At 39.6% G+C, this 20,520-nt stretch overlaps 1 protein-coding gene across 9 annotated transcripts in view; it reads left to right on the top strand.

Annotated features, from left to right (window-relative positions):
* Window positions 1-1,179: 1,179 nt before the first annotated feature.
* LOC134532816 (uncharacterized) overlaps window positions 1,180-20,520 on the top strand; it is a 237,678-nt gene continuing 218,337 nt past the window's right edge. For 6 of the 9 annotated variants that reach the window (XM_063369721.1, XM_063369720.1, XM_063369717.1 and 3 more), the window contains exon 1: window positions 1,186-1,357. The gene's annotated coding sequence lies outside the window, so the exon portion shown is untranslated. Of the gene's footprint in view, window positions 1,358-20,520 lie in introns of all 9 variants that reach the window. The other 3 variants (XM_063369713.1, XM_063369712.1, XM_063369707.1) reach the window with 2 other exon arrangements.

Here is a 20,520-nt window from a genome sequence, read left to right as displayed (position 1 = left end):
AAATTTACAGGAAAAGCTCACATTAAGCATTTCATTGGTGAAGTAATTAAGTTTGAAGAAGATGAACCTTTCTTCAAATATGTGAAAAAGTGCTTTTTACATATATAGCCACCTCCAAAAGAAGAGACTGTGGTGAAAAGTGACATGTGTACTTCCATCTCCCAAGAAGAGATGTGTAGTAGTCAAATTTGAAATTGATTTTTCAGGCTATAATAGTTCTTGTCATATTCTTTTTGCATATATTCCATTATAGAAGTGTTTTTCTTAATTTATGTGATCTAGTCTTCTTGAATTCCTATTTCACTAATTGCACTATTTTCTTTAACAATTCTCGTACATTTTTCCAGTTCTTTCAAATTTTTCATTTACTTTCCTTAGTCTTCCAGACTGATTAGGAAGTAGTTTTGTACTAGTTGTTTGTAAAAATCTTAAATTGCACATTTAAAAAGTTTATTGTTAATTAATAATGTGTTCAAGCCTCTATTCATGGAACTATCACTCGCAAGTTTGAAAAATGCCCATGTATTGGCGAGTTTTCAACAGATTTTAAAAAGGAAAATGATCGTTAAGAAATGAACTATCTGCACTTGCATTAAGAATGTAATCTTTTGAAATAGGTAAGAGCTATTGATAACGTACACTCCGTAAAGTAGGTCAAGTGCATAACTGGGTCCAATGGGAGATTTTTACCATTTACAAACTGACATGTTTTAAACTTATTTTAATATGTGCATCAAAAAATATATTTCTGAGGAATGGTTTTCGAAATAAAGTTTCTGCAGTCTGGCATCGTTTACAATTGTCTAACTTAATAAATGGATTATATAAAACAATGTAGGCCTACTTGAATTAGTAGTTGCTATCACAAAATATAAAATGTTATTTCTTGTTGGTTTTATGATACATTTAAAACTAGAAGACAATGTGGCGCCCTGATAAACTTCATATTATGCTGTCTGCATGGCCTTTAACGTGATGCATAGACAAAAGGTGATCAGAACGTGTTACGGTGTAACAGTGAGCACTTTTCTGCCTTGTGCTGCGGAGTTGGTGGGAGTCTCCCTCCTTGTTCTGTGTCTTGAACGCTACTGCTATCTGCTGGCAGTTGTGTAAGCTCTTCGAACCGCGCTAGAATACAGGATAGCCAACATTGAAGTTTTTCACGTTTTATTCCAGAGTGAACTCTCCAGTCGCAGCTGTGAGGTCTATGGTGACGGGTGTGTTAGTGAGTGGTAGTTTCGGCCGTGTTTTACAATTGAGTTTAACTAACATAATATAAATACGTAAGTGTAAAAAATTTTTAAAATTTTTGTGACGTCTGTTTTGCAACCCGTTGAATTACTTCTAAATCGCAGAGGTATGGTCGACGTATTAATAACGCATTTTTTCCCCCCCACCAAACCATATCGATTATTTTGTAAGATTTCAATTCACAGCAATGAGATGCTGCATATCTGAACTAACAAATGATTTTAAGTAATTCAACATTACGTCATTATGAGTGTTGTTCCTTACCTCGTATGAATGTTTAGGTATAGTAATCATTAGTATTTAATTGTATAATATATGTTACTCGAGTAATTAATATTTGTTTCTATTTTAATAGGCGTATCTAGTTCATTGTTATAATTTTTTTTGGTTACATATGTGAGTAAACAATGTTAATGCGGAAGTGGGACGATGCAATTATTTAAGGAGCAGAAGGATTATAAATTTAGGTAATGCTTGCTTTTAAAAACAGACCCAGGCGTATATTCTGCGTATGTTGTGACATGTTGACACACGTACTCGACGGAAATTTATCGATGTACGAAGTAGCAAGCTTTAGACCTATATGCAATGGTATAGGATCGTAAGTATGGTTGCGTATTTATGAACTACCGCAAGCTGAAGCATGACCGCCTCTCAGATATTTCAGCATAACTGTAAACTCTTGAGGTCACTCGAAGCTGTGCTGCATGGTGTAAAATGAAATTGCTGGGCAGAAGAATATTCCCGAGTCATAAACACGTAAGACGTTTGTAAGAATCATTGCCTTTTGGACGTACGTGAAGCGGCGTTCCTTGTAATTAGGCTAAATGCATACTACAATATTAGTCATTGTTAGATCTATATTTTTAATAACCGCCCTGGATTGAACATAATTTTTGTAGGTTAAAGTTTTTAAGGAATTCAGTTTTCCGTTTACTTACCCTGATTTCAGTGTTCCATGGTTTCGCCTTTATCACCCCAGGCAAAGGCTTGAATAGTTTTTATTGAATTGTGAGTTTCAATCTACGTACCTATTACGGTAATGCTGACAAAACCACAAATTGATATAGGACCAATTTGGTCTGTAAATATACGTAGTAATTTTATATTCGTGAAACTATGCTGAAAACTTAAAAAAAATTGGGGGGGGGGGGGGGAGGCGGTCTGAACGTACGAAAATTTTTTTTACACATGTTAAGATCCCATTAACACCATGTCATATCTGATACCTTTATTTTTTCAAATCGTTTGTGGCGTTTCTCGTTATGCGGATGACAGCTGAGGTGCTAGTTACACCAATTATTTTGGAGCGACATATAGCCTAATCTAACATAACAAAACTCTTTATATCTTTATTACAAAGCTTGTTCAGTAATGCCAGACGGAGCAGAGGGCAACTCATAATTTGATGGGTTCCTTTTCAGCTTCCATCGCGACACAGTTATTTTGGTTTAAACTTGAAATGATTATTGATTCCTTTGGATGTTGTTAGTAATTTAAACACTGATTAAAAGCAAAGTCTGACAATTTGACTTAAATAAGTTTTAACGTACTTGCTTCACGGAATGCTGTCATTTCACGTCGCCGGATTCCAATATGTAGTTCTTGTTTCAGAACTAAGCTCTTTATTGTTAAATTTTATCAAGACCATTGATTTAATAAGCGTACTCAAAATTCGTAATCTATTCTTTCTTGAATGTTGTTGCTTTTTGATACAAAGCTTTTTTGATGCTTTAGTTATATATGCTTACTGGCTAAAATACCCGGTGTTGCCCAGGCCAAAAAATCGCTGTTTCAATGACCTTGAAGATAGACACCACAATCCTATACATACTTGAGTAAATGGCACGTGTTCATTGGCTGCTGATTTGTGAGACGTCTCAACATGGTAGTTTATGATCTGATACTTTTTTTTTGTTGAGGGTTTCTCATTGGCATAGATGCCTTCCCTCAAACTGTGAACTAATAGCAAAAACTCCACAGATGTAAACATGGTTTTAATTTTTGCCTACCGCGAAATGTATCCGCGAATTCTTCCGGTCTCTAAATATAAGGAACATCACTACCGAGTTTCCAGTCTGCATGACATACACTTGAAAAACGGGAAATTTTGATTTTAAAGTCCCGTCGATTGCTCAATCTCCAAGGCTGCGCATTAGCAAAACCGGGACGCCAATCTTCAGCTTCATTTTGTGAAAGGCAGAGGTTCCCTCCCTTTTTTTTCGGCCAAGGAACTCTAAGATCTATTTTTCTTTTGGCGGAACCTCAACTACTTCAAAGAAAGTTATTTGACAATAATTGTGCCTGCTTTATATGCCATTCGTCCTGACTCACGGAACTCCTGAGACCCTGGCACGGAACCTCAGGGTTCTGCGGAACACCTTTTGGGAACCGCTGCCAAACGATAGCGCATTACAAATTCGAGGCAATTATATTGACGAATCTCTAAACTAACTAAACTAAACTAGTTAGCTAGCAACCGCGAGCTTCACTAAGCGGATGTGTTTCGCCAAGGAGGATAGGAAGTCACCAGACCTTACTACATGACCGTGTGGCGGAAATAGAGAAATAACACAAACCCACTGTGTGTCTATGACCTATCTCCTAGGATAAACTGAATTCACCCCTTTTTTCACTACCTTACGGATGGAATTTCATTATTTTATCTAGTTTATGTCACTCTCCGGCCCATAAACTATCTATATGCAAAAAATCATGTCGATCCATTGCTACGTTGCTGCGTGAAAACCGACAAACACACTTTCGCATTTAGAATATTAGTAGGGATGTAGGAGTCAAATGTGCTGTGGTCCATCCTTAATTTTTTTTATTGTGATCCCTAACCTCACATTACACTACATGGTTCTAACTACGTTGCTGTGTAAATAACGATCGACGCCCGCATCGCACCTGTGGCATGTGGCGCGCTAATCGGATTAGCTAATGGCATTATCAACATTTACCACCTCAGGAAATTTCTCGGCGGATATTACACCTCGCAGTTTATGTCTCGTCTTAAGTGACGGGAACGCACGTCACAGACCAGGGATACTGGGACAAGAACCGCCTGCGATGAGGTGACATATCAACATTTGCCTGGAGAGCTGGAGTGATCACGGGAAGTTACATAAAACCTAACCGAGGATGGCCTGACCAGGCACTTTTGGCGCGAGAGTCGAATGTCGTACCATTGAGCCACCTTGCAGTAGGTATTTGTCACTTCCAAAGTGGCCAGTGGTGGTTAATTTTTTTTGGTTTGGTTTCAGCATTAGGATTAGTGCACGAGAGAAGAGAAACTCTTGTGTTTGCGTCTAGGAGTAATGATTGCTTCCGACAGCAGGTTTGTGAATGTATAAAAAATATTAGGTTGTGTTAGAATTGGTCAATTCTTAAATTTGTAATAGGTCCATTTCAATTTTTTAATGCGTTCAGCAGTTATTTATGCACACTTACGACATTCCGATTCGGTTAATAGTAAACTATTTACATCATTTCATAATTATTATTTACAACGCACGCGTTTTATTTATAGACATTAAAAACCAGCATTGCGAATTCGTAATATTTTTTAATAGTGTTAGATACAAGATATGAAAAATTAAGTTAATAGGTGCGTAATCATTATTTGTTAACAAAATCAGGTTACAAGACCATTTTGTACACAAAATTAGTACTTTGACCTTTGGTGCGATCGGGTAAGTAAGATCCCGTGATTTCAATTTTCGTAAATCCTGAACATCTCAGTGACCTAGCTGAATGACAAAGTGGATTCCTCCGTTTGCATCCTCAGCATAACGTTATAGATCACGTGACGTCCGACAGATGCGTCTGCATGATTGTGGCAGGGACCTTAGTTGATTTTTAATTTGACTTTTTCTATATATAACTTACCCGCTAGCAATAGTAATAGGCAATTATGGACCAATCACTAAAGCGTGTGGGGTCAAAGAAAGAAAGAAAGAAAGAATGACTTGAACCCCTCATAGCTTAGCAGCTAACCAAACAGTTGACTGAGCCCCAGCGTGTGGGGTCAGTAAGAAAGTCCTCTATTTGCGCACCATATAGACTTGAGTCCGTTAATGGTAGCCGCAAGATATGTTCTCGGCACGTTGCAAACGAGGCCAAGCTTAGCGATTGGTTTCGTCACTATGTTCTTGTTCTTCACTGGCGAGTTGTTAGACCGTGCCTTTTATATGGAGCGTTCTGCCTTTGTGGTTTTTCTGCGAGTAAAGCTTGGTGCCAGAAAAATGTTGGGGGGGGGGGGGGGTGGTGTGTATAGTCGCTTGCAACTTACGTTTTCCTATGTGCGGGGGTGGGGGGATCTCGATGAAGCAAAATATTGAAGAAAGGAAACGGATGTGCTGTGACTAGAATTCTCGACAAGTAAATTGGTTATAAATGTTTGGTTTTCTCTGGTAGGGCAAGAAACGGATGCGTGTGTTTCATATCTTGTAAGCAGTTCCCCAGCTAGTTGATTGGCATCGATGAGATCAGGGATGGCGACTGTCGGCCGGGAGGGCACGGCGTACTCTCGGTCTCGTGGCTTGTGCAAGAAGAGGCCAGGGAGCGGCACTTCCGGCCTCGGGGAGCGGGATGGGGCGGAGGGAGGAAGGGAGGGAGGAGGGACTCTAATCGAGTTACAGGCTCGGCGCGAGGGTTGCGCAACACCCCGCGCCGAGCTCGCGCTGGAATGTATCGACCCTCTGCAGTGGCAACGGATCACTGTGTATCGCGCATTTTCGCTAGTGGACCTTAACAGTCACAGAAGTCAACTTAAATACAGACCTAGCTTGTTTTGCATCTGTTTCAACTGACAACACACACTCAGCAGCAAAAAAAAAAAAAAAAAATGGTCGCACTGATTTTTCCTTATAATTCTAGTGAATACGATTTTATCTGTTTTGTAGTAAGAATTAGTTTCTTTACACGATAACCAAACAAAATCTACAACTAATTTTTTTATTAATAATACTGTACAAATTATAAAGGATAAAGCAGGAAATTAGCTCTTTTATTTGAGCTAATAATTCTTAATTTTCGTCAAGTTTTCTGACGAGGGCTGGCCTCCTAATAACGATTACCCTCTGTAGCACGGCAAAGGGCCCTTACCCTGTCAGGCCTAGAATATATTACATTTTGAACGTACTCCACCGGCACAACATCTCATTATTCACGAAGAGCAATTTGAAGCTGATTTAAGTCACTGGGAGGAAGATTACAATGCTTAACACGTCTCCTTAAATTATCCCGCAAATGTTCTATCGGATTCATGTTGGGAGATCGTGCAGCCATTCCAAACCAAGTATTCGTTGATAATTCTTGCGGTAAGTGGGCGTGCATTATTCTGCATCAAAATGAACGTTTCACCAATAAATCGAGCGAATGTGTTCACAGCCTCTAGGATAACTTTCTCAAAGTACTTCTTAGCAGTCAGAGCCCCATTATCAATGAAAATTAGTTCAGTACGAGCATGGAAATTTATTCCTCCCCAAACCACAACTGTTTGCCTTTGGAAAGATACAGAGGAGTTCACAGATTAGTCTAGCTTCGGCCTGTACCATTCAGACGGCCGAGACAGTGTGGAGATGACGACGGGGCAGTGCACTCTCCCGAGTCACAGCCTTTCCAAAGGCAATCTCTTATGGTTTGGGGAGGAATCAATTTCCATGCTCATACTGAACTGATTTTCATTATAATGGGACACTGGCTGCCAAGAAGTACATTGAGGAAGTGTTCTTAAACGCTGTGAACCCATTTGCTCCATTTATTGGTGAACAGTTCTTTTGGATGAAGGATCATGTAAACCCGCATACCGCAAGAACTGTCAGCGAATACTTGGAGCACGTGGGAATTACAATTTTGGACTGGCCTTCACGATCTCCCGATATGAATCCGATAGAGCATTTGTGGGATAATTTAAGGAGGCGTGTTAGGTATTGTAATTCCCCTCCCCTAATGACTAAAATCAGCTTCAAATTGCTCTTCGTGAAGAATGAGATGTTGTGCCGGTGGAGTACGTTCAAAAAGTAATTTCTTCTAGGCCTGACAGGGCACGGGCCCTTCGCCGTGCTGGAGAGGGTAATACCCGTTATTAGGAGGCCAGCCCTCGTCAGAAAACTTGACGAAAATTAAGAATTATTAGTTTAAATAAAATAGCTTATTTATTGCTTTTATCCTTTATAATTTATAGTTATTTATAGTAATTTATAAGTTATAGTTTAAAGAAACTAATTTTTACCACAAAGTAAAAAAAATCGTATTTACTAGAATTATAGGAAAAAATAAGTGTGTGTCTAATTCTTTTTTTCTGCTTAGTGTATTAGGACAAGTTAACTGATTGTGTTTTTGCCTTCTTTGCCAAAAGAAAACACCATATAAAAATTTTAAAAGCTCAAACTTACTATACTTATTTTGTTGGTAAATAGTTCGTAACGCATTTTAATGTTTTAATGCACGTTATAAACTCCAACACATGATTTGCGTTCGTTATGGGTGGAAATGTTGAAGACAGCGTGGATGTATCGAGCAAGGTCCTGCGAGAGATGTGACCAATGAGCTGGTCCTCCTGGGACAGCGCCACGTGCCACGGCCTGCTCGGGAACAAGTGTAGTGTCGGAATGCGGCCCGTTGCTACCGTGCTGCCGCGCGCTTGTCAGAGCTGTACCTTGATGCACCCGTACCTGGGGCAGAAAACAAAAAAAAAAAATGAAGCAGGGGGGCAAGGCTTGGTATGCTGGCCTCGCCGGGGCGGAGGGAGAGGGGGCTGTAATTAGTGATCTCCTCTGCGCCGTCTGCGAGACCCCCGGGGGCCGGGCCTCGTCGAGGTCGTCGCTGGTTCCTGGAGGAGCGGTGCTTCATCATGCATCTCGGCCCCCCGTCTGCGTCCCTCACCGAGCCCCGAGTGGCACGGAGCACGCGCCATTGTCGTCCCTCACGCCAAGACGTGTGTGACGACGATCGCGACGAGTGGAACTGTATCGTCATATTTGTACTGGGGAAGTTATCTTTCTCACGTGCAAGTATAGCGACTTTTCGGGGGAGCTGAATTGTTGCCCCTTGGATGGGCAGCCCTTCAGGATTTTTCTGACAGTGGTTAGTTTAGGTTAGTTTAGATTAGATTAGGTAAGGTTAGGTTAGGTTAGGTCACTTTACAAACTAACCACTTTCAGAAAAATCCTGAAGGGCTGCCCATCCAAGGAGCAACAATTCAGACAAGCTTTCAAAAACACCACTGTCAGAAAAATCCTGATGGGCTGCCCATCCAAGGGGCAACAATTCAGACAACCTTTCAAAAACACCACTGTCAGAAAAATCCTGATGGGCTGCCCTTCCAATGGGCAACAATTCAGTCGCCCCTACTTTTCTGCGTTGTTGCCGCTTGCCCAGTCTCGTGATTGTACTTTTTTTTCCCATCCATGTAATTTGATGAAAATCATCTCTGTGAAGTAGTTGAGTTTACTCCGAGTGGAATTGAGCTGAGGTTGGGTTGGATCTGTGAAAGTCTTTTTTTTATTGAAAGTGGCACTTTGAACCACGTGGATGTTCTTGCTTATAGATATTCTAACTACGTAACTTATTTTTCCTTACCTCGTGTGGTACCGAGTGAAGTGGCACAGTGGAAAGAAACAGGAGAACCCGAGTTGAAATCTCGGCATTCAAACCTGATTTCGGTTTTCCCTGTTTTTTTTTTTCATTCGAAATTTCAATAAAATGTTGAGATGGTTCATTAATTAGGCCATTGTCGCATTTTTTTTGGTGTATCGTCTCAGATTACCTCGTAATCGATTAGAAGTAAAAATAAAATAATGGAAGATGCGTGATAGCACATCTTATGAAAGAAAATATGGCAATACAAACAGCTCCTGGCCAGCAATGCGTATCTTGTTCTTGTTTCGTTGTAATGCTAGATTACAATTGGTTTAGTGAGTATTCGTATTTTGATTGCGTATGAAGGCGTATTTGTGGAGTTGGGGAACTAGAACTGAAATATTGTGATGTATCCTACGGATGTTGTTTTTTAGTTTATCTTCCTAGTCCAAAAAAAAAAAGGTATATTTTCACTTTGAAGTTAGAGCATTATGATCCTTCCGTTTTACGATTTACTGGGGAGTGGGGAATAAAGTGATGTCGTCAAAGGTTGAAAAAAAAAAAAAGAATGATTTCACAAGATTTATTGTTTTGAGAAGACATCACGCACGATGTTGTCAGACTGACGCGCAGCTCAGCCCTTGTCAGGAAGATACTGGTTTTGTTATGTCGTCACCCTTGTCAGGCTCCTTTTTTTTTACTGCCGCTGTGTGTAATTTAATGTTACAGTTGGTTCCTTTTATTTTACGTTTATAATTTGATCCTCAGTTTTTCAGTGTTATCGTTCAACAAGAATACTTAGCTGTTTGCGTATTTAAAATCATACTGGAATAGAATTTGGTCACGCAAGCGAAAGAATGGCTAACTTACGGATAGAGGTCGGAAGAATTCGCGGATTCATTTCGCGGTAGGCCAAAATTGAAACCATTTTACCTCTGTGGAGTTTTTTGCTATTGGTTCACAGTTTAAAGGAAGATATCTAGGCCAGTGAGAAACCCTAAACCAAAGAAGCGTCAGATCACAGACTACTAAGAGACTTCTCACAAATCAGCAGCCAATAAACACGTGATATTTACTCAAATATGTATAGGATTGTGGAGTCTATCATCAGGGTCATTGAAACAGCAAATTTTACAGATCTCTTCGTATGGAAAAGGCCGATAAGGGGGTCGAAATATACCAGAGAACTATTTCAAGAAATCTTACCCTTAAAAATCGATAAAACGTTGATCACTGTTTTAATTGTAAAATAATATACATGTAAGTATGAAAGAAATATGATTATTCCTCAGCTCTAGTAATTGTTGTTCGAACATTTAAGGAATCCAGGGCGCTTGGCGTGGCCCCAGTTTCCTTACTTGGGAGGCGAAACAAGTGTTCTTGGAACGGGAGCAAAGTAGTTAGTTCTGTCCGTGGCGCAACTACTAGCCGTGGGTTTTATTTATATTTCTTATATTTTAATTTGCCCGTCTTAACGCTGGAACCAGTATTGTCGTCAGAGTAGTAATATTATAATAAGTGTGCTGCATATACTCAGATAACGTCAAATGCTGTATGTCCCGTACATAAACTGGTCTTAATGAGTGTTTTAGCAAATTTTTTTTTAAAAAAGAAGAAGAAATCAACCAATCAGACGTTTTCAGTTTCTCAAATGTAATTCGTAGTATAATACCCACAATACATATTTAACAATTGTAAATGAAATCGGGTAGATAGTATTCGGGGCTACTAACATGAGGTTTTCGTGAAAAATCTCTCTTTGGTCAATTAAACCAAAAATATTGTTTTTATTTATGCTAAAATTCTTCGTCCAACAAAGGAAGTTCCACTATTCCTTCACTGATAAATACCGCTGGGTCTCTGCGCTTCTTTCCGGCGATTGCGCGAACCTCTTCTCACTCCGCGTGGCGTTTTATTGCTCAGATTTCTGCAGTGGGTCCGGTTTATTTTACCGGCATTTTGCTCATTATTTTTCCATTTTCATTTAATGTAATGAAATATTTATTGCAGCGCATCACCATTTTTTATTTATTATACATAGCTCTCAATAGCCGTCCGCAGTTCTGTATTCGACACAAGACAGTGATTGATTCTTTGCAAACCTCGCAATAAGCGACACGCCCGCTCTCTAAGGCCGCTCCGCGGGCTCTGACTCCCACTGACTCGTTACTCGACTAAACGTAGTTCCGGCTGGCTCGCTTATTGCGCAACCTTCCTCTGTCCAGCCCGGCCCGTAGTCTCCGAGTACCAGTCGCTTCAGACCCGACCGTTTTGGTGGCGCTCATAACTTCAGAATTTGTATCGTTTTAACGTCAAAAAGTTGTTAGTAATAAATGCTCTTGACTTAGAATAAGAATATACTGGAAGCGAACTCATGCTGAAGTCAGACTGGTGGAACACTAAGGCCAGCTTGCACAGTCGTGACTTGAGGCGAAGGAAAGTGTTTTTCCGTTTGATCAACCTGCAAGGCTTTTTGCTTAGATTTCACTTACCGGACTTACGTGTACGTTATGGAGAGTCGCATTAAGACCCCGGCTGGGAAGTGCCCGGCCAGGCAGAAGTAGCGTGGTCGCGCGGTCTGGGCGGGAGGGAACAAGCGAAGAGCGAGCACTCTCGCCTGGGACGCGTGCGTGCCGCGCGCCGCGGGACAAAAGGCGAGGATCCCACAGTCAACAAACACCGTTGTTTGTCGGGAGAAATCGACGACGTTGCGTAACCCCGCGGCTTGCCCGCGTTCTCATGTTCTCGTGTTCCGGTGTTTGTCCCCCTTTCCAGGGACGTTTCCTGCACGCCTTGGATAACAGCATGCCGCGCAGGGCTGCCCGACGGCTGGGGGCATTGTTTCACGATACTTGCAGACTCGACAGACCGTGCCTACCGCCGTCGGTGCAATCCCCATTCCCGATGCCCTCGGTTTTTTTTCTTCCAAACCTCAAGGAAACAAGTTTTCCTTGTTCTAACTTTATATAATTTTATTTAATAATAAATTTCGGGACAGCTACTTTACTAGTCGGATAGGAGTAGTGGAACAAACCGCGGGACGAAGGGAGTTTGGCTGCAGAGAGTGATCTTACGGGCGATTAGCCAGCAATGCTCCTAGATGCCATCGACCCGTGCGAGGCAGCGAGGCCGTGCCTGGTGGCGCGGCGTGCCTCCTTTCCCCTTCTGTTCGGCCGAGATGTCCTTCACCCCTGACCCGCGGGTCGCCATTACGTCTGTCCTCGTTTCCCTCTCGTGCCGCTCACGGGCCGCCCGCCACGTGCCTGGCAGAGACGCGCGCTTCGCACGGAACACGTCGAGGTCGTCAGAGAAGTAGGAGGGGTTTGTGGGCCCCGCCTATCAGGGCAAACAAATGGTCTGCTAGCTTCAGAAAAAACACGCGATTTCGAAATTGCTCGAGATATGCGAGTGGTGTCTGTTTACGGGCGGCACTTAAGAATACGCTGAGGGCGGATGAGTAGTTCTGTTTCCGTATATTGGTTTTTGAACTGTATTTTTAGGAGAGTGAAATTGGCTGACACGCGTATTTTCAAAATAATTTTTAGTCGTGAAAAGCCCAGTACAGATTCTTGAAACCACTCACGGAACTTGCATTACACTATAGTTTTATGGTTGCCGTTCAAATTTCATAGTTGTCATATGCACGGCGAGCTAAGACTGCGCGCCAGTTCAGCCTTGCGCTTAGAGGAGAAACCGCGCTAGAATAACTAGCAGAGTCCCACTTATCATCCCGCCTCACTAACACAAATAGATCCCGACTAACGATGCTTCTGCGAGAAACCAGGAGTACCGGGAGAAAATCCACAGGCTTGCGACACACGGCAATTTCCACCACGTTCCCACTTGAGGTAATGTCCGTGCTTGACTGCCGGGAATGGAAGCCGGATCGCCTGGAAGGTTGACAAGGCTAAGACTTGCCTAATCAGGCAACACCGCCGCAGGGCGAGCTGCAGCTGAACTGACAGCACAGCCGTCGCGGGCCTCGAGGTCCGACTGCCAGAACCGCCGGCCCCGGATTGCCGCCCACTACCTCTGTGTATGAATTTAATATTAGGTAGCTATAAGAGCGAGGGGTGCTAAGGTTGACACTGGATCGTGCACCACACACTTCTTCGCCTCTACGCGCCAGGCACCGAACTGGCGTGCATTCTTCGCGTCGACCACGCGCCTCAATGCATGGGTGTCGCAACCGGGGGGGACGGGGGGGATCACCCCCCCCCCCCCCAATAATAAAAGTCTTCAATTTCGTCCCCTCCAATAATATATTTAGTTTCGTAGTTATATAAAAATATGATTTCTGTTATACAACCCATATGTTGCGCATGGTGCATTTAGTCCAATCGTGGTAATGTGAGCACTTTTTGATTCGATCTTCGTGTAAAATCAAAATCAGGTTCGATACCGAGGAGAGATACTATAATAATAGTGAATATAATAACTTTATTACTTATGTTTGTGTACATGTGCGAAATATTCTTAATACTGCTGCGGCATTTTAAGTGTAACATTCAGGTTTCTCCTGATGTTTAAATTAATGATTTTGTGTGGATATAGCACCAGCAGATATGTTAACTGTTTTTTTTTTTTTTTACAAATTTGTTCTCTGAAAATATTTTTTTATAAAAAAGAAATTATATATTGCAACCAACTATAATTAGAATATTTAGGAAAGAAAAATGCCTAAAAACCACCTTTTTGCACCTTCAAACCCCAAATTTTCCCGGGGGAGGACCCCCGGACCCCCCACTTTTTTTTCCCAGGGGATGGATATTTCTCAACAACTAAATCAATTGAAGTCACCCCCAAAAAATATATCCTTGCGACGCCTATGCTCAATGGATGAACCTGTAATTTTATGCAGTAATATCAAATATGAAAGGCTCCCTGTTCTTTCACATACCATTTACAAAGAACGTGTGAAAGCATTTTTCATACCTGCCCTTTTTTGAAGTGACTTAGAGGAGTGTCTGGAACCCGCGCTGTTTGTTGCGGGGGAGTGGTGGAAGGAAGGGGTTCGCGCTCGGCCGACTGCAGCGGCGCTCGGCGGCAAGTAGGGCAGGCTCGCGTCGCGTGCGCCCGCCGCAACTGGAGCGTCAATGTTTACCCTTCCTCGCCCGCGCTGCGCAGCCGGGGCGCCTTATCTGGCCGCGTCACCGCTCGAGCGACATAGCCCAGGAAATGAAAGGAAAAAATGCATAAATGTCGGGAAAAATTAGAGACAAGCTGAATTTTTGGCAGGTGTTAGGACCCAAAAAGAGGTGTATTTTCCCAAAAGTCCCCACCCCTCCCCTTTCTGCTTCCCCCCTACCCACCCTTAAACATCCTATTTGCAAGCATTTGGATTACCCTTCATATCTCCGTTGTTATTTATAGCAGTCAAATTTTCTATATATCGTTTTATTCCTTATATTATTATCTACAATAAAGTTGTGTATAGTTTTGTTCTAAGATTAGCAGTTAACTAGATATTAGCTGAGAAATGTCAATTTTTACAATTTTATGTTAAGTTTGTTAAGAATATTTAAGTTTAAAATTTTAATTTGGGACATTTTCACGAAACACTTAAGATGAAAAGTGTGGAATGATTCTTTAGCTTTCCAACGGTATTAATTTTTCATATTTTCGATGAAGATAACATGAAGTAGAGGGCCGTAAGTAAACCAAGAACTCACCTCTCGCAACCCGGACTTAAAAGCAATCTGCCGCACCCTATTCAATCTCGCTCAGCTGGCCTTAAACGTTACTTGTAATTCTTCCTAATTATTCTAAATAAATTATAGATACAATTTTAGTTCAGAATACAGAAACAAATTTGGTTTAATTTTTATATTATTTTTGCCAGTTTTGGTTCGGGGGGGCTTCAACCCTAACCCACATAGGATCGTTCAAATATCCACCACCTATGGACCCGCCGTGTTCCGGACTGGCAACAACCGGCAGCTGTGAACTAAAATACATGACTGCTTATTCACAGTATGTGATAAAGAGCAATCAGTATCATCCACAGCATCACGAACCACCCACCCACCCACTTCAAGCTGTTGTGACATTTACTGAATTATTCACTTCTTTATGTGCATTTTTCACTTCCAAACTTTGCTATTATTTACACATCATGCTATTTAATTTGTATAGAAAAATTCTACTTACAACAAAAGTACTTCAATGTATTTTACAAACAGATCTATTCATAACGTTTTCGACTCAACGCCTACATACATAATTATACATCATCAATTGCATCTTCATCTTCATCTATGGCTGTTGCATTGTTACACGAAAGACCATTGCAGTGTTCACACATAGCTGAGCAATGTAAACCTGTCTTTCGACATCCACAATAGTTCCCACATGCAGATTTACATGAACATGACACTATGTGCAACATATCGTTTGGTGCAAAAGGTTTAGATGTGGTAATTGGCTTATGTACGTTTCTCTCGCCTCCAGCTTCTCTTACACACTTATCCAAATTAATAAATGGAAGAGCCATGACATATGTTGAGTCACTTTTTCCCCTTCTGCTGTTAATGAGGTTCATGAAACCATTCCATCCTGGTTGGGCATTCATTCCAGAAAGCCAAATAGAGTTTAGAGGAAACATGGTTGCTACTGTGAAGTCTGAATTTTTCAGCTCAGCTATTATTTCGTTGTAGTCTTTCACAGTAATGCTACTAAGTCCGTTGTGGGCTTTTTTCTTTGGGTAAGATCGTATCCTAATGCATTCTGGATTAAATGTTCCAGAAGATTTCCTTGCAACCTTTACTTGAGTTTCAAAACTAGAATCTGGGGTAATAGTTTGGACCCCACCCATTGCATGAAACGTGTTGACGCCATCCAGTGTTCGAACATTGACATCAGCATTATCAAAATCATGCTGTATGAAAGCATCTTCATTGACATTTAGTGATCCTGAATTTATGAGAGTATTAATGTACACGGAAGCTTCGTAATTGGAAGCACAAATACCCATAGAATATAGCATGTTGATAAGATGCTTAGATCCATATAAACGATGTAGTTTCAGAGCTAAGCCAATGTGAAGTGGTAACAAAAATGATCTGGGTCTTACAGCTGATATAATAGCATGGTTTATGACTACACATTTTTTGTCTACCATTTCAAACTCTGAAACGTTTTTCTTTTTCGTAACTCTTTGTGTGAAAGCTGCTAATGTATTTGGTATTAAATGTTCTCCTCCACATGTAATGTCATTGGTACCTGGATATGTTTCATGATCATATGCCTTCTTTTGAATATCTTCTTTAATGATGTCAGCTGCAGCCAATACTATCCTAAGTTTTTCCGTTTCTAGGTTCCAATTATTTCTTTGTACCAGGTCTCAATAATTTTATGGACAGTATCAGACAAACACACAATGTTTTTTTCTACCTGAAACATTAGATACCATAATGCGGCGTTCTTTAAAGTGTTCTAGAAGAAGATTTTTCAGGTGTTTGTCGGAATATGTATATTTTCCCCCTGAAATGCATGCCATTATATCTTGCAACTCTTGAATTGAATATTGGCATTCATCGCTTTGTTCAATGTAACTGCACAACATTAAAACATATTCTTTATCCGTCATCGGTCTGCCTACAAATCCTTCACTTGAGTTTGTCTTTTAAAAAAGTGTCATGACAGTTTTTATGGTGTCGTGCTTCTGGGGCTACAAGGTCACTTACATTTAAAATGCGTGCTTTCACTTGATCTCCCCATTCATCGCTCCGATCTTCACATCTCTGCAACAAACTATCTTTAATTTCAAATGTTGCTACCATACGAACTTTTTTCCTACGATACAAAGCAATCTTAGAATCGACAATTGCCTCTTCCCCACAAAAAAATGCAATCTTTTTTGTAGTCAAAATTATTTCCTACACTTCGCAAAACAGGCGATAATGTTGAAGGAATACATACAGCAGGACTTAGTGATGATGTAGTTGCAGCTTTAATACGTGATGGTCTCGTATAGTTTTGCCTACACGATTTGTGTACTCGAACACTTGATTTTTCTTTCAAGTTCTTGTGGAGCCCATCCTTTCGTAGAATGCTTGCTTCTGTTATTGTCTTCAACCCTTTTGTAACAACAACAGTATCTCCTTCCGTATCTTTACCGCATAGAATACAAAGTATACTTAAATGTTCCATTTCAATTTTGGTTAGTGTGAATTCTTGTTATAACATTGTAGGTAGATTCAATCCTGAAACATACGCATCACTTAGAAAGTTGTTGATTTGCAATTGTCGAATAGTAAAAAGTTACCATAGACTGACAAATGTGCATTTTAATAGTATACTTATTTACTTAAAATGTAAGTTTGGTATTCTGAAGAACCATAAAAAACATTACGATAAATAGTTACGATGTTGAATTGAATCAGTTTATAATTACATTTTTAAAAAGATTTTACTACAAATCTCACACAAATATGTAAAAATATTTAAGTATATGATCTATTAATTTCCTGAACTTCAAAAAACAGTGTATTGACACACACATCAATAGGCCTAACGGTGTTTGATATTTGTGTTGCAATAGAAATCACATTTACGTGACACAAATTTAAAAAGTAAGAAAACTGCAATAAAGCCGACATATAGTCTTCTGTGTAAAAATATTTTATAAGATGTCCTGGTGGATCTTAAGACGTGAAGCATCTACAGTCGATGCTAATATGCGAATGAAGCAGGGCCGGAGTGCTAGGGTAGAGGATAGCACAAGGCTCCGAAGAAGGGGAAAAAAATCGACAGCCGAACATGCAGTGGTACAAATGAAAAATAAAGGTGTGGTCCTATCCGGGAACCAAACCCAAATCGTCTTGGTAGGAGAACAGCACTATAACCACTGAATAGCAACAGCCCACGGGAAGAAGTGGTTTTTTATTACAATAATACTTAGCTTTTGTTATTGAAAACATTCTTACCTTCTTAGATTTGCGAGAAGCTGTTGCAAAATTTCTTCAGTTATCAAAAATTAACACCGTACTTTCTAGTACTTCACGTTATTATGTGACGTAGAGTAAGCGGAAGTTTTAGAAAATCACGCACATACACGCTAGAACGTTACCGCACACTTCAAATCCACTCCAAGAACTAGTCTCTGGAAGACGGATTACTCAAGGCAGTAAACATGTCTTAAGAAATTTATGGTCGTTGGTGGTTAGGGACATTTCTATGACTCAACACGCCAGCTCCCTCGCTCTTGATAGTAAGCCTGTTGTTTAGCCTCCTGAGGCCACCCACTGCAGCACGCACCAAGGGTAGAACAAAATGCAGCGCCTTCCTCGCATAACCTAGTGTTATACACATGTTATCGTCATCCAAAATATGAAAAATTAATACCTTTGGAAAGCTAAAGAATCATTCTACACTTTTTATCTTAAGTGTTTCGTGAAAATGTCCCAAATTAAAATTTTAAACTTAAATATTCTTAACAAACTTAACATAAAATTGTAAAAATTGACATTCCTCAGCTAATATCTTGTTAACTGCTAATCCTAGAACAAAACTATACATAACTTTATTGTAGATAATAATATAAGAAATAAAACTATATAAAGAAAATTTGACTGCGATAAATAACAACGGAGATATGAAGGGTAATCCAAATGCTTGCAAATCGGATGTTTAAGGGTGGGTAGGGGGGGAAGCACAAAGGGGAGGGGTGGGGACTTTAGGGAAAATATACCTCTAGTTAGGTCCTAACACTTGCGAAAATATCAGCTTGTCTCTAATTTTTCCCGACATAAAACCTTCTTTTCCTGGGCTAACAGGAGACCTAGAAACTTGGAAGTGTTTTTCAAGTCATACTTCTTTAGGCGCTTTATGATGCTTTTACGATGCACGCACCATGCAACGAAATTTTCACAGATTGAAAAAAAAAAGCTACATACAAATAAAAATAAATGTGCTTTTAAATCCATACTGTAGTGATGCTGTTCCATATCATTAAAAACATTTATTTAATGTGAATATTAGGGATATTAATTGTGTTAGTAAACTTTATCAAGTGTTTTTGTATAAGTGAGGTTATGTTCCCGTATGTCTAATTTATTTGCATTATAAATTATAAATTTTTAACTGTTATGTAATAAATATTTAAATTAAAATAATTATTCAGCGTATTTATTGATTTTGCATTTATAATTAAAATTTATCTCATTTACATTACTAAATTAAATAATTAATTTTATGTACATGTTTATATTAATATCGAATACTGACTTATTATTTACTTTTTAGTTCTACTCAATTTATACTTTACCAACAGTATTTATAATATCACTCTAGTATGATTATTATTTTATTTCTATTAATTATTTTCATGCAAAAGTAAAGTTTGTTTTTTATTACGCCAAGTAAGTATAACTTCTAACGCGCGTACATAAGTACATGCACCCATTTCCCCCCCCCCCCCTAACCTAACTAAATCTAAGTGTATTTGTTTGGGAGGGGTCTGGGTTGGGGAGGAGTCAAGTGCGTCTCAGGCTGAAGCTTTTACGTCTTATCATGCAGTGCAGTAAGGGTAGCATGCATTGTGTGCTAGCAGGTGATTGACCAGCAATGGCAGCAATTGATGCCATGACTAACTATATCCTAAATTTATACTGTAACTAGTTAAGTTTGGCCCGGGTAAAACCTGAATAGACACAGGGAAAAACCCCTGGGCTTATTCACGCAGGGTGTAATATGGCATTCATTAAGCAGTGAGGTTCAATGCAGGACACAATCAGAAACGGGCTGTCGAAGTATGTAAATATATAAATAAATATATATTTAGCGTATATTAAATAAACTACTATTCCGGGTAAATGTTAATACTTAGATTATTCTTCTTTTAAGTGGATAGTGATATTAATTCCAATTTTATATGTATAATCTGTCTGCCAGTTACATCCTTTTCATTTTCATTTACAATTATTTTCTTTTAAAATGCGTATTGCCTTGAATATGTGTATTTTAATTTGAGAAGTCAGGCATGCATGCGGTTTCTGTTCCTCACGTTCAAATGTGAAACAGCAAAAATCACTGCAAATCAGTGAGATTAGACTGACTATATAATGTAAATGCCGTTATTATTTAGTACTTTATAATTTAATATTTTTATTTTCATTATTTTTTTATAATAATTATTATTTTAATAATAATGTAATTTGTATAACTTTATTTATTCTTTTTGTTTTTTAAAACTGTCAAAGCCGTTTTTAACTGCTTTTTAGTAAAATTTCGTTGATAAGATGCAGTCATCACAATTTGTGCGCAACGGTATCCATCAAACTAACGAAGCCAGAGCATGCATAGCACGTCGATATGCGTGGACGAAATCTGCGCAACGTAGAAGAACATCGGGTAACATGCCGTATGTTACCCCAAATAGTGGACCCAACTGGCGAGTTCTTGGTGGGGGGTCAGGCAGAGGTTGCTCTGTAAAATAAAAGTAATTTTAACGTATTTCTAACGTCTTGTGAAGTCATTTTCAATATTTGATCTAATATATTTTTTTTTCTGGAGCACCGAAGTTGCAAAAATTAAAAATTACACACAGTACAGTATCACCTAAAATGCTTAAATAATGCAGTTTAACGAAAAATGAATGGACTTTAAAGGTCAGGTGGGGCCTGAAATATTAATATTTTTTTTGTTATATATCCCTGGTTTTTTTTATTAAAAAAAGATCTA

The sequence above is a fragment of the Bacillus rossius genome, chromosome 6 (genome assembly GCF_032445375.1).
Source record: "Bacillus rossius redtenbacheri isolate Brsri chromosome 6, Brsri_v3, whole genome shotgun sequence".
NCBI lineage: Eukaryota > Metazoa > Arthropoda > Insecta > Phasmatodea > Bacillidae > Bacillus > Bacillus rossius.
The sequence above is the reverse complement of the archived record's forward strand: the minus strand, read 5'-3'. Positions and strand labels throughout refer to the sequence as shown.